The sequence below is a fragment of the Manduca sexta genome, unplaced genomic scaffold, assembly GCF_014839805.1.
Source record: "Manduca sexta isolate Smith_Timp_Sample1 unplaced genomic scaffold, JHU_Msex_v1.0 HiC_scaffold_712, whole genome shotgun sequence".
In the NCBI taxonomy this organism is placed as follows: Eukaryota; Metazoa; Arthropoda; class Insecta; order Lepidoptera; family Sphingidae; genus Manduca; species Manduca sexta.
This window is the reverse complement of record NW_023595531.1, coordinates 9,857-24,481: the sequence shown is the minus strand read 5'-3', so window position 1 is coordinate 24,481 and position 14,625 is coordinate 9,857. Positions and strand designations below refer to the sequence as shown.

The window sequence follows — 14,625 nt, the reverse complement described above, 5'->3', positions numbered from 1 at the left end:
TATATTTGAAATCAGCACATTTTTCTATGATTTTTTAACCTAGTTAAAAATATTCGAAAAAGAAATGTCGCTTAGCCTTTAAATTAAGTCAATTAGCCTTTCAATCGTCGATAGGCAATTTTAGTCGTGGGAACATTATTAAGACCACAATTGATAATCTTTAGTTATTAAGTTATTATCCGTCGGTTCTCCTTAGATGTAATAAATAAATAAATTATGTTTCAATTTCAGACAACAGCATGGGCGTATAATGGAGTATTGGGCTTCCTGTTCTTTGAAAAAGTACAGAACAAGACGTGTAGGAATACTGATTTCGTTGAGAACACCATTTGTGGGACTTATGGTTTAGGTAAAATGCTAATGCAATTTAGTTTATATATTTGCAGTCCTATAGTCGAAAATTATGCCGAAACACCATGATTGATTTCTTAGGCGGGAAGTTTTCTTAACGCTGGAGGAAATAATTTTAATCTGGATTCCAATGTTCACGATCTAATAATTATGTCAAACGGTACTCATTTGGTAGTCAAAGAGCAGCACTTAGACTAAAAATATAATTAGAATTTAGCAACTTATAATTTGTGGTGCAGTAAAAAAGTTTATTTTACTTTGACTGTTCAGGAAGTGATTTAATTTAAAATGAAACGGGTGCTTTGTTCGACTTTTTATTGCAACTAACTAAACACAAAAGCAGCATGTTCAGCAGTGGACATCCCGCCCCTGATGATGATGATGATAATGAAACAAAAAATAAATACAACGCTCACGCATTCACACTTGTGACTTGACCAACATGCATAATAAGTATCTTGACCATGGTTTCAGGTGTACCTCTGTGCCCAAGCTACGGAGGTTTGTTCGTCGCAAAACTTAAAGATCACTGGAATCTGCAAGGAATCATGTACGGGGACCCCGCAGAAAGAGGACTCTGTTTCAGCAAAGATGTTACGTACACAAGTCTAAAAAATTACTTGGAGTGGATCGATGTTAATGTTAATAAAAATATTATATAGAAATATTTGGGTTTTATTTCGTAACGATAATTAATATGAGAATATGAGACCAGGTACAGAGAGCGTAGTGTGTGACGCGCGAGCCGGTGGAGCGACGAGCTGTAAGTAGTGGATGAGAGCTCAGGAGCGTGTTGTGAGACCAGGTACAAAGAGCGTAGTGTGTGACGCGCGGACCGGTGGAGCAACGAGCTGAAGGTAGTGGATGAGAGCTCAGGAGCGTGTTGTGAGACCAGGTACAAAGAGCGTAGTGTGTGACGCGCGGGCCGGTGGAGCGACGAGCTGAAGTTAGTGGATGAGAGCTCAGGAGCGTGTTGTGAGAGCAGGTACAAAGAGCGTAGTGTGTGACGCGCGGGCCGGTGGAGCGACGAGCTGTAAGTAGTGGATGAGAGCTCAGGAGCGTGTTGTGAGACCAGGTACAAAGAGCGTAGTGTGTGACGCGCGAGCCGGTGGAGCGACGAGCTGTAAGTAGTGGATGAGAGCTCAGGAGCGTGTTGTGAGACCAGGTACAAAGAGCGTAGTGTGTGACGCGCGGGCCAGTGGAGCGACGAGCTGAAGTTAGTGGATGAGAGCTCAGGAGCGTGTTGTGAGAGCAGGTACAGAGAGTGTAGTGTGTGACGCGCGGGCCGGTGGAGCGACGAACTGAAGTTAGTGGATGAGAGCTCAGGAGCGTGTTGTGAGAGCAGGTACAGAGAGCGTAGTGTGTGACGCGCGGGCCGGTGGAGCGACGAGCTGAAGATAATAGAAACGAATCACGAACAAAGAGCGTGGTCAATTCTAAAGTCGATCGATTTATATTAAATAAATACGTAGATCAGTAACTACAGGAAAAACCTAATGATTCAAGTTTAATAATGTAAATTATGGTGTTAGATAACATTATTATTGTGTAATAGACGCGTGCTGATCATCGGCGCAATTATGATGTAAAATTATTATAATCTTTATCTAACTGATGACTGTCAAGGCTATTGATTGAAATCGTGACTTCAAACTAAACAAGACAAAAAATTAAACCAGAAAATCATTAGAAAAAGATCTATTATTATAACTAGCTTGAAGTACAATATTGGACGGTTATACATACATACATAACATCACGCATTTTATCCCCGAAGGGGTATGCAGAGGCGCAACTAGGGCACCCACTTTTCGCCAAGTATGTTCCGTCCCATGATGTGATAGGGGGCGAGCCTATCGCCATATCGGGCACAAATTCCAGACTCCGGGCTGATACCGAGCAGAAAAACCCAAATATCACTTTGCCCGACCCGGGATTCGAACCCAGGACCTCAGAGCGCTATTGTACCGGACGTGCAATACAACTACGCCACCGAGGCAGTCGACGGTTATACACGAGGTTTAAAATCTGCCATAGTGGTCTACATGAATGTCGTGTTCCGGAACCAGTCTGTCTATATCCAAGTTCAAATATGCCGTCATAATTGTATCGGCTGAGGAGGGATAATGGTCTTCAACAGTCAACACTATTTGGACCTCACTCCGATTACCATCAGGTGCAATAGGTTCAGACTAACATGCCTGTATAGTAAAAAAAACTGGATAATCGACTAACATTAATTTTATTGATATCGATTATTCTAGAACGTTTTCGTATACATACGTTGCATCTCGCGTGTCGATAACTAACAGTTGTTACAAATACATACATAATTTTATCAATAAATTCGAAATAAGTGTAACTTTCATAGTATAATTAAATATTGAGAGTTTGTTGATAGAAATTTTAAAAATTCTATTATAAATTATAGACCTATTAATTTTAAAATTTATATTTATGAATGTTAATTGTTGTTTTTGTATTTCATTGATTCTTATAATCTTTAATATTTGCAATATTTTTGTATGACAATCTTCCCAATGTCCGCTCTATATAATCTTAGAACTATGCTAAAGAGGCAGATGTTCACTTCGGAAGAATAACTATGCGAGTATAAAGTATATGCTACCTTCATTGTATAATAATAGGCTTGTTTCCTTATTACTAACGCATCACAATACTCAATTATCCGACATCCTTATTTACTAGTGTCATGTCCTTATAGCGGGCAATATGTAATTTATTGCTAAGCGATTGCTTCCTAGGTCTTTCATTTATACTACTAGCTGACCCGACAGACGTTGTCCCGTCTTAACTATGAATTTGCAGCGCGCATTCTGTCAATCGCTGACAGTTATTTCAAACAATTGACAGTTATATAGAATTAATATTTTCGTTAAGTTTTCTTAAATTTTCTAATTTTCCGCGCAATGTTTTGAATTTTTTCTTTTATAAGATCCTTCTCCTGACAATAACAAACACAAAAAAAAATAATGAAATCGGTCCAGCCGTTCACGGGTGATGACGTGACCAAGGGAAAGATAATTATATTTTTTTTAGGGTATCGGAGCCCGCAGTCAACACCGGGAGAAAACCGTGGATGGGGTTCTGGAATCACCCGGCGACTGCAGGGTCCTGGAGGAAAGTTGGGAGGGGATAGCTGGGAAGGAAGTGTGAGAAGGATAAGGAAACCTCTTAGGCTGGGAGGAGAGGAGAAGGCTAGGAACTATTCGTGAGCCTTACAGGCCTTAATGTGAATTGGCAACCATGAGGTATACACACTTAACTTGTTACATATGGCCATGACAAATGTCCCCACGTGCTTGGGCGTGCATTCGGTGTGGAGGACGAGCGCACAAGAATTGTCTCGGTTGAGTATAATAATATCAGCTCTGTATTATATAGTCCCACTGCTGGGCACGGGTCTTCTCTACTACTGAGAGGGATTAGGCCTTAGTCGATCAAGCTGGCATAAGGTTTTACTACTAACTAATGCTAAGGTTTTCAAAAGTCTGGCTCGGTGGCGTAGTTGTTATTGTACACGGTAAGACTACGACTACTGCGCTGTGGTCCTGGATTTGAATCCCGGGTCGGGGCAAAATAATTGTGACTGGGTTTTTCCCTTCTTAAAAACATTACTCAGTCACATCTCGGAGTCAGGAAGTTTATAATACCCCCGTGTCTCAGAAAGCACGTAAAGCCGTTGGTCCTGCGCCTGATCCCTCTCCGGTCACGTTGGATGGCCGTCTCACCGAACTATGAGAGTGAAGGAACAGAGAGTGCTTGTGTATTGCGCACACACTTGTGCACTATAATATCTCCTGCGTACTTGGCTGATCTCCGTTGAGATTGGCCACCGTGGCTGAAAACTCGGCTAGACAGATTCAATAAAATAATATTTTGACATAGTGGAAAGTGAGTGAACACGAGTAAATGCAGACGTGTGGAGCGACATGATGGTAAAATTACTACCAAACTCTAAATAAAAAAGATAAAAAATATCTCACATTTCCATGACGGGACGGTTTAGCTTTATATTTGAATAACTTGCATATGTTCAGTCTTATGAAAATTTCGCAAAGCTATGCCTTGTCAAACACAAATTTACTCGATCAGCTGTAAGTCAAAACCCGCCATCTTGACTCTTAATAAGGTTTAAATTAGGAAGCCGGTGATGATTTTAACATCTATTTAAGCAATTCTTAATCACTTATTAACGCTTAAACAATTTTATAAGTAACTGCTTGTATGTATACTCATGTTTTACAAATAAAGAAATTTGAATTTGAAAAAGGATTACCAATTCGCCTGTTTCTATTCCATATGCGACAATTAACCAATTACCTTCTAGTAACAGTTGCTTGTTAGGCCTTTAATACATTTTCACGTCCTTGATTAGTACTTGTGTAATTACAAGGCTTGGCTTTGCTCGAAATTCTTGGTTAGCTCTGTAGCGGCGTAAAGGTAAACGCCACTGTAGAGGAACTGATAGTTACGTTCCTCTATGGAAGGGAAAGATTTCCAGTCAGGCAGATGTTGCGCCTGACTGGCCGCGGCCCCTCCGATAGTTCCTATTCGGAGGTGGTATATATCCTGCACGTCGCGCAAATTGTGCAATCGCAATCCAGGATCGTTTATCGCCATCTTGCGTGATTGTTATGCGATAATTCACTACAGTTGTGTCAATACCACATAGGTCTTCTCGTAGTTTCATTGATGTTGACGAGATGGCCGTGAAGATATTTTTGTACCGCCAGTGCCGAATTGGGTCGACATTTTATAGGTATAGGAAATTTCTTTGTTTACAGATATTTGCTGGTGGAAGGATATATTTTATATTAGTTCGGATAGCGATTATCGTACACAATATGTTAAAACCCATCATAGTGGCCCACGTAAATGGGTTGCGTTCTGGGATCAGCTTGTGTATATCCGGTTCCAGCAGGCCGGCATAATTGTGTCGACTGTCGTGAGGTAATCATTTCTCGTCAGTCGATATTCTTTTGGACCCCACTCCACTTACAATCAGGTGTAGTGGGGTCATCCTTGTGCAGGTATAAAAACTTTATTTATTTTACTGGTGGTAGGTCTCTCATATGTGAGAGTCCGCCTGGGTAGGTACCTCTAATCACTATTTGTGCCAGCAAGCAGCAGTATGTAGTCACTGTTATGTTCGGGTTTGAAAGACATTATAGCCAGTGTAACTACTGGACATAATAAGACTTAACATGTCACGTTTCAGGATGGCGAGCGCAGTGAAATGCCAAACAATACTTTGTAATTCAAGGTGTTGGATGGCGTTTTTACTGTTTATGGGTGGTCTTATCACTTACCATCAGGTGAACGGAAGCTCGTCTCGTCATTCGAAGGAGGAGGCGAACCTTTGGCTATATACAAATTCCAGACTCAGTAATACTGAGTAGGAAAATTCCATATCACTGCCTGACCCGAGGATCGAATCCTAGACCTCAGTATAGCAGTCATACTGCAACACAAGTACGGCACCAAGGCAGCTAGTAATACGGCAGTCAAAAAGATATCCTCAATAATTGAAACGATAAATGTCCGTATCAAAAGTTGAAGCTATAATTTATACGAACTTCTTGGAATGATTGCTAATGTTTACTTGACCGTAGCGTCATCAGAATTGCACGTGTAAAAAAATGGGGACGTACCAAGATTTTCCGCTACTATTCGATATACATACGTCGATATATGACACATGGTTTGTTATTCATTGTAGAGCCCCGTTTTATATCCTGCTATAATATATGGCTGGGGATGCGCACACGCATACAAAATACGGTGTATGTTTCATTTATTCACGAGTCGATCAACTACGTCAATGAGTGGAGAGACGAGCGATTTTTGCACGATTTAAAGTCGGGTGACGACGTCCTTTGATTATTAAATGAGGTGTATAGTAAATCGCGTATGGAAATTTTTCGTTTATTGTCTTTTCCTGCATACGGCTATAGAGTTTTACCTACATCGCTGCTTGATCTATTAGTAATTAAATTTAGGAAAAGATCATATTGTGTATCTATGTTAAATACCTGAACGATTCAAAAGTGTACCCTTTGCGTCTGAGGAAGGCTATCATTAACGATATTTACTAAAAAAACCTAATAGTCAACAATTTAGTTGTATAAATTATACTCCCAATATCTCAACTAATACACTAACTCACTTATTCATAGACGTTTTTTATCAAAGAACGGAGTTGCTATGCGAAGATTACCATGCCGTCAGCATTGAGAAAAAGACTTGTTATCACAGCTTTACTCCGTCCTTAGATTAAAAACGTCTATGAATAGGGGGGGTTAATATACTCACCACGACAAAAAATCTATTGCGACTAAAAATCGCTCGTACAGACGCCCGCAGTCAAGCCTGACAAAGCAATCATCGTCTCATTACCAGCCCGATAGGTTTTAAAAACAATACCGTGTACCTGGAGCTCAGTGCAAACCCGGTCTCACAATGTGGTGGCGGTATCTGACATTCTGTCTCCTCGTGACCTTGATCCTGTTCATCGTCATCAGCTGCATCCAAGGTCGGCCAGTCCTTCACCTCTTCTTCCATCGATGCTGCACCGAAGATATTGAAAATGACCAGGTCATCTTCGAGAATTTGGGAGACAACTTCTTAAGGGAAAGACTTGTTGGTGACGAGAGCATATTTGGAGGTAACAAGAGTTATAAAGAAGTAGAGGTGGTGGAAATATGGAAGATAGTGAACGTCCATGATCCTGGAACGCGGAATTTTACTGATATTGAGAGCACTACTGAAGATTTTAGATGAGTAATCTATTGAAGTCATTGAAGAGGTTTCTGGACTAATTCTCGCCCTAGACATGTCAGGAAGAAAAAACGTAGAGTTCGGAAGTGTAAGAGTTGACAAGACTGATAATTATATTTATGTTCGGAAGTTAATATTATGTGTGATACGTATTTATGTTGAGGACATTTATTATAAAGATATATAAGACTTATGTGTTGTGCAGATAAACCGCATATACATTGTTAATGTGTTTTTATTTATCATGTTTGAAGAATAATTCCTACACAACTATCATCTAAACTGTGATTATTGAATTAGTGGCGAAGTGGCGATACAACTTGATTCCTACCGGCTTCTCTTTTAGGTTCATTTACGTTTGCGTTAATTTTTTTTGTTAAATTGGCCGTGATATGTTAACAAGGCATTTGTTTTATGCCTCGGGTTACCTTTTGAAAATTTCAACTTTCGCCACTGTATTGACTGACTTTTGACCGCGGTTTCGACCGCGTGATTTTTTTTTTCAGACATAATGAGCCTCTTCTAGTACTCAGGAATAATGTAACTTTATAATAGTGAAAGAATTTTCAAAATCGTTTAATGGTTCCAGAGATTAGCCCCTACAAACTACAGTCATAAACTTTTCCTCTTTATATTATTAATATAGTAGCTTGAGTATACAAGATTGTTTTAAAATAATCCTACTAATATTATAAATGAGAAAGTTTGTGAGGATGGATGTATGTATGTTTGTTCCTCTTTTACGAAAAAACTACTGAACGGATTTGCATGAAACTTTACAATAATATTGATTATACATCAGAATAACACATAGGCTACAATTTATAATGATTTTGTGTAATTTGATAATAGTATAACATACATATAATAATATACATATCAAGTGAGTTGGAAAAAAAATAACCCGGAAAACTCCTTCACGCGGACGAAGCTGCGAGCAAAAGCTAGTATTTTATGAATTTCTTGTAGAAAACTTGTAAAAATACCGTTAAACGCCATTTTACTGGGACACCTTAAGCATATTCAGCAAAAAGACCATTACGCCAGCGAAGCCACGAGCAAATCTAGTAAATATTAATAGGATATGGCTAGCTCATAGCGTATTGTCTATTGATACAATAAACAACTCTATAAGTTACAATGACGTCAAACCTACGTTGCATAATATAATCACTTTATATAAACAAGTTCTTATATCAATTATTGATAGTGTTAATTCATTTCTCTGCTGCGCAAAATACTATATCGGGCGGGCTACGTCTCAAATTGTCGAATCTCTTCACGACACTATACAGGGTCATTTTGACATTGCGTTACTAAATTAAACCATATACTAGTCTTCACCTTTACTGACATTGTGCGAAATCATCCATTAATAACTAATATTGTCACGCAAAATCCTGGTTTTAGTTTTCTGATTTTGTGATCATTTTGTAGTTTAATGCGAATATGGCGTGTGCGTGGGAGCATTTGTGACTGAAAGTATGATGGCGCTGCAACGAATTATCTTAGAGTAGAATTAGTGGCATTACGGCGCGTAAAATTTAAATATTTTTTTATTAATATTTGTTCGAAATTTACACTTTTTTATTTTACATCAACGGCTCATGTAACTTATTGTAGTATTATTTCCAAGTAGATAAGTATGTGGTTTTATTTAGTAAGGCGATGTCAAAATGACCTCGTATATGGATGTATGTACAGACTAAATATACAAAGTCCAGCGATTTCAGTGTTTACTTTGTCAATATTCTTTACTAGCATTTATTTTAATAAGTTAAAATATGGCCTTCACCAGTGACAAAATGTCCTTACAATCCAATTTCTGCCTGCTTTCCTTTTGTAATTAATGTAACATCAAATTATTTTTATACCGATTATTATACCTTATTTATGCATATTATTAGTAACCAGTTGACCCGACAGACGTTGTCCTGTCTTAACTATGTATGCACGCGCGCATTCTGTCAATCGATGACAGTTATTTCAAACCACTGGCAGTTATGTAAAATTAATATTGTCGTTAATCTTCTTAAATTTTCTAATTTTCCGCGCATTTTTTGGATTTTTTTCTTTCATAAGAACCTTCTCCTGACAATAACAAACACAACAAAAACAAATTAGTGAATCGGTCCAGCCGTTCACGCGTGATGGCGTGACTAAGGGAAATAGGGATTCATTTTTATATTTATAGAAGATAAGTTATGTAGGGTTCCTTTTTGGAAAATTTCATCCTTCACCATTGGCGTTTAACATTAGCCAAGCTTTTTGGGGTAAACAAACAATGTTTTCATCTCACAGCATCCGCAAGCTGAAGCTCAATACCATCTCTTTAAAAGGTCCCAACATTGTAGGTCTTTGATACTGTGAAGTGGAGCGATCCGTAAACATGTGCTACAACTTTCGACAATTTGCTTGAGTGTTTCTTACAGTTCTGACCAAATGTATTGTTTTTTTATTTTGCCTTGTTTTTATTACAAACTAGCTGACCCGGCGAACTTCGTACTGCCTAACAGTCGACATAATGACATTAATATTTATACGATACTAACGTCACTCAGTTGGTTTGCCTTCCCGGAACCCCTCCACTGACATTTAAACTTTATGGAATGGTATTAAAGTTCAATTTGATTTTTAATTATTATTACGAATCTTTTCTATGGAAAGTGTTGATTTTAGATTTTTACAAGAAGTTTTTGCAATTTTTCTCTCCATAAAAACCTTCATACTTTAAGGAATATTATAAGAAAAGAATTAGTGAAATCGGTTCAGATCCTCTCGAGATTTGCGTTTAGCAAGACATTCAGGGATTCATTTTTATATCTATACTATTATATAAAGCTGAAGAGTTTGTTTGTTTGTTTGTTTGATTGTTTGTTTGTTTGTTTGTTTGTTTGTTTGTTTGTTTGAACGCGCTAATCTCAGGAACTACCGGTCCAAACTGAAAAATTCTTTTTACGTTGGATAGCCCTTTGTTCGTGGAGTGCTATAGGCTATATATCATCACGCTATACCCAATAGGAGCGGGGCAGTAATGGCTAATCTCAGGAACTACCGGTCCAAAGTGAAAAAATATTTTTGCGTTGGTTAGCCCTTTGTTCGTGGAGTGCTATAGGCTATATATCATCACGCTATACCCAATAGGAGCGGGGCAGTAATGGCTAATCTCAGGAACTACCGGTCCAAACTGAAAAATTCTTTTTGCGTTGGATAGCCCTTTATTCGTGGAGTGCTATAGGCTATATATCACCACGCTATACCCAATAGGAGCGGAGCAGTAATGGCTAATCTCAGGAACTACCGGTTTCAACTGAAAAATTCGTTTTGTGTTGGATAGCCCTTTATTTGTGGACCGCTATAAGCTATATATAATCACGCTATGACCAATAAGAGCGGAGCAGTAATGGCTAATCTCAGGAACTACCGGTCCAAACTGAAAAATTATTTTTGCGTTGGATAGCCCTTTGTTCGTGGAGAGCTATAGGCTATATATCATCACGCTATATTCAATAGGAGCGGAGCAGTAATGGCTAATCTCAGGAACTACCGATTCGAACTGAAATTTATTTTTTGTGTTGAATAGTCCTTTGTTTGTGGAGTGCTCAAAGTTATATATCATCACGCTATGACCAATAGGAGCGGAGCAGTAATGGCTAATCTCAGGAACTACCGGTTTCAACTGAAAAATTCGTTTTGTGTTGGATAGCCCTTTATTTGTGGACCGCTATAAGCTATATATCATCACGCTATGACCAATAAGAGCGGAGCAGTAATGGCTAATCTCAGGAACTACCGGTCCAAACTGAAAAATTATTTTTGCGTTGGATAGCCCTTTGTTCGTGGAGAGCTATAGGCTATATATCATAACGCTATATTCAATAGGAGCGGAGCAGTAATGGCTAATCTCAGGAACTACCGATTCGAACTGAAAAAAATATTTTTGTGTTGAATAGTCCTTTGTTTGTGGAGTGCTCAAAGTTATATATCATCACGCTATGACCAATAGGAGCGGAGCAGTAATGGCTAATCTCAGGAACTACCGGTTTCAACTGAAAAATTCGTTTTGTGTTGGATAGCCCTTTATTTGTGGACCGCTATAAGCTATATATCATCACGCTATGACCAATAGGAGCGGAGCAGTAATGGCTAATCTCAGGAACTACCGGTTTGAACTGAAAAAATCTTTTTGTGTTGGATAGCCCTTTGTTCCTGGAGTGCTATATATAGGCTATATATCATCATGCTATGACCAATAGGAGCGGAGCAGTAATGAAACATGTTGCAAAAACGGGGAAAATTATGAGTTTTGAGAGCTTCCGTTGCCTGCGCTGCGTAAACGGTTAAAGTTATGCAACAATGATGTATGACGGGATTGTTTCACTTAAAAGTTCTAAATAATATAACAAAAGTCCCCCGCTGCATCTGTCTGCCTTAACGTGTTACACTCAAAAACTACCTAACGTATTAAGATGAAATTTGGTATGGAGACAGTTTGAGACCCTGGGAAGAACATAGGCTCCCGGGAAACTACTATTTTTATAACGGAAAACTTTAGCCTGAAAAACTTTATAACGCGGGCGGAGCCGCGAGCAAAAGCTAGTTATATATAATTAGTTTTATCCTCAGAAAGGTAAGTAGGGGTATTAGTGTTCCTATTTTTGATTAGATTGCTGTTACATTAAGTAGTAATGTAAGTCACCAAGAGTCTACTGGTGGTAGGATATATTTTACATCAGCCTGGATAGCGACCACCGGACCCAAGGTAATAAAACCCGCCATACTGACCCACGTAAGAGTGTCGTTTTCCGGTGATCAGCCTGTGTATATCCGGTTCCAACAGGCCGGCAAAATTGTGTCGACTGCAGAGAAGTAATCATTTCTCCTCAGTCAACATTCTGGTAGACCCCACATCACTTACAGTTGCAGTGAGGTCATAGCTGTGCACGTACAAATATTTGATACCACCATTGGAATACCGAGTTATATCAAAGAGTACTTGTGATGGGTTATGAGAGAAATAACACAGGATTGAAATACTATCAGTAGATTTATTGAGAACAGTAATTATTAGCGTAGCAATGACAAGACGACGACAGAGAGAAATATACAAAAAAATGTAGGTCATTCTTACATATATCAAGTGGCGCCAACAAGCGGCATAATGCAGTACTAAGATAGCTCACATAAAATATTTGGTTTATACTCTATGTAACTATACAGTTCCAACAACTTGGAAGGTGTACGCGAAAGAAACGCAGGATACTGCATTATCATTCCTGCCTCAGACCAGTGCTCTTTTTTTGCTTTGACCCACATTGTAAATGGTCTGGTCATGTCACTTATTACGTATCAACTGAAGATGGCGAACGCAATTCAGTGCGAGGCAGTTATGGGCGATTACCATCAAGATTGCTCATCTCATAATTCTATTAAATAAATAACTAGAGACCACTTTACCTGGCCTGCATTGCACACCTGAGCCAAGATGTTTACTACCGAAAGTTTCCGTATAATATCCGGTAGGTGTTTCTTAAGTTTATTTTTCACTGGTATAAGTAATTGTTTGGTATTAATTTCATGATATCTCTAGGCGATTTGAGATTATTGTATACACTAATAGTTTCTTATTATAAAAAAATGGGGTAGGTAGAAGACGTATATAATATAATAATAATATCAGCCCTATATTATATTCTGTTCCATTGCTCGGCACGGGCCTCCTTTACTACCAAGAGGGTTTAGGCCTTACTCCACCACGCTGGCCTAGTGCGGATTGGTAGACTTCAGACAACCTCAAAACTTCTTGAGATAACCACAGGTATGTGTTCCTCGCTATTAAAGCAAGCGATGATTCACAAAGAATACACACATAGTTTTAGAGGAGTGAGAGGTGTGCGCCCTTGGGTTTTGAATCTGCGGACATTCCTCTTGGCAGTTTCTTCTACAGCCAACTAGGCTATGGCCGCTTTTGTAGAAGAGGTAAGACAATATAAATGTGCAGTTAGAACTTTTCTTTGTACGTTAATGACAAAGGTGTGACGAGTTAAAATTTTCACAAATCTATATATATAAAGGTGAATCCCTATTTCCCTTGGTCACGCCATCACGCGTGAACGGCTGGACCGATTTCACTATTTTTTTTTGTTGTGTTTGTTATTGTTAGGAGAAGGATCTTATGAAAGAAAAAATTAAGGAAGTTGAGCAGAACGTTAGAAAATTTAAGAAAAGTTAATTTCAGCGATTGACAGAATACGCGCTGCAAATTCATAGATAAGACGGGACAACGTCTGTGGGGTCAGCTAGTCCTGTATAAAATTATGGACAACATATATCGACGTAGACAACACGTAGTACGTAAAAGATTCTGAGTAACAGACATATTGTCTAATTCTTTTCTAAAAAGTATCCATTCGATATTCGATTTCAAAAATTATCAACCAGAACCTTTGTATTTTGACATGCTTACAAATGATTTATTTTGATCGGCTCGTCGAATCGGATTGAAGATTGAGGTTGAGATTCTTATTGAAAACGGCTGTTAATGATATTAGAAACAATTATGAAGCATTGTAATTTTAACTTAATTTTTTTTTATACGGGTATGGCAAAATGAACCTTCTGCACCTGATGGTAAGTGGAGTGGGTCCAATAGAATGTCGACTGACGAGAGATGATTACCCCTCGACAGTCGACACAATTATGCCGGCCTGTTGGAACCGTATACACAGGCTGATCCCGGAACGCGACTTACGTCGGCCGCTATGGTGGGTTTTAACATCGTGTGTACGGTGGTTGCTGACCGGGCGGATATAAAATATATTCTCAGCAAATTACAAAATAAACCGCAGTAGCGTCGATATAATTGTTCAAATGTTTGATAATCATATTCAGTCAGGTTATATTACGGTAACTTATCTGACGATTGCAAAACCTTAAGAAATGAACTTAGGGTATTTGTTTTAATCTTTATTTAAATAGCTTGGTTGTTATTTCACGAGTATGTCGCTCCGAAACCTGGGGTTTTGGTTAAAGTAAACATCATTTAAAATAAATATTACATTTAAAAAACATTTATAATACTTTTTTTTGACCATTTTGAGTAGCTTCGTTAGTCATTTCGTTTTCCTTTTGTGGTGATCTGAAATTGAAAAAAAAATGTTTTAGATTTTTTGCTATCTCCTCTCTTTGCGTATTGCATATTTGAGCTTAAGACCCCTTTTAGACTAGATCAGATTTTTTTTCGAAGAGGCGGACTTGCATTGTATTACCTGATGGCGATCAAACAATAACACACATAATACTAATTATTTCATACATATTTAGTTAAGATAATAATTATTTCTTTCGTTTAACTGAGTTTAAATTTAAGATTTTATGTTTAAATTTTTTATTAAAGAGAATGTAAATGTTTTGGTGTTAGTACTGTAAAATTACATTGAATTTGCATTGAAAAATATATAAACAAATCATGAT

At 38.3% G+C, this 14,625-nt stretch overlaps 1 long non-coding RNA gene across 1 annotated transcript; it reads left to right on the top strand.

The window, feature by feature from the left end:
* Window positions 1-212: 212 nt before the first annotated feature.
* On the top strand, window positions 213-1,016 carry LOC119193571. The gene is made up of 2 exons (XR_005113984.1): window positions 213-349; window positions 826-1,016. It is a non-coding gene; the product is annotated as an uncharacterized LOC119193571 (long non-coding RNA).
* The last annotated feature ends 13,609 nt before the right edge of the window (window positions 1,017-14,625 follow it).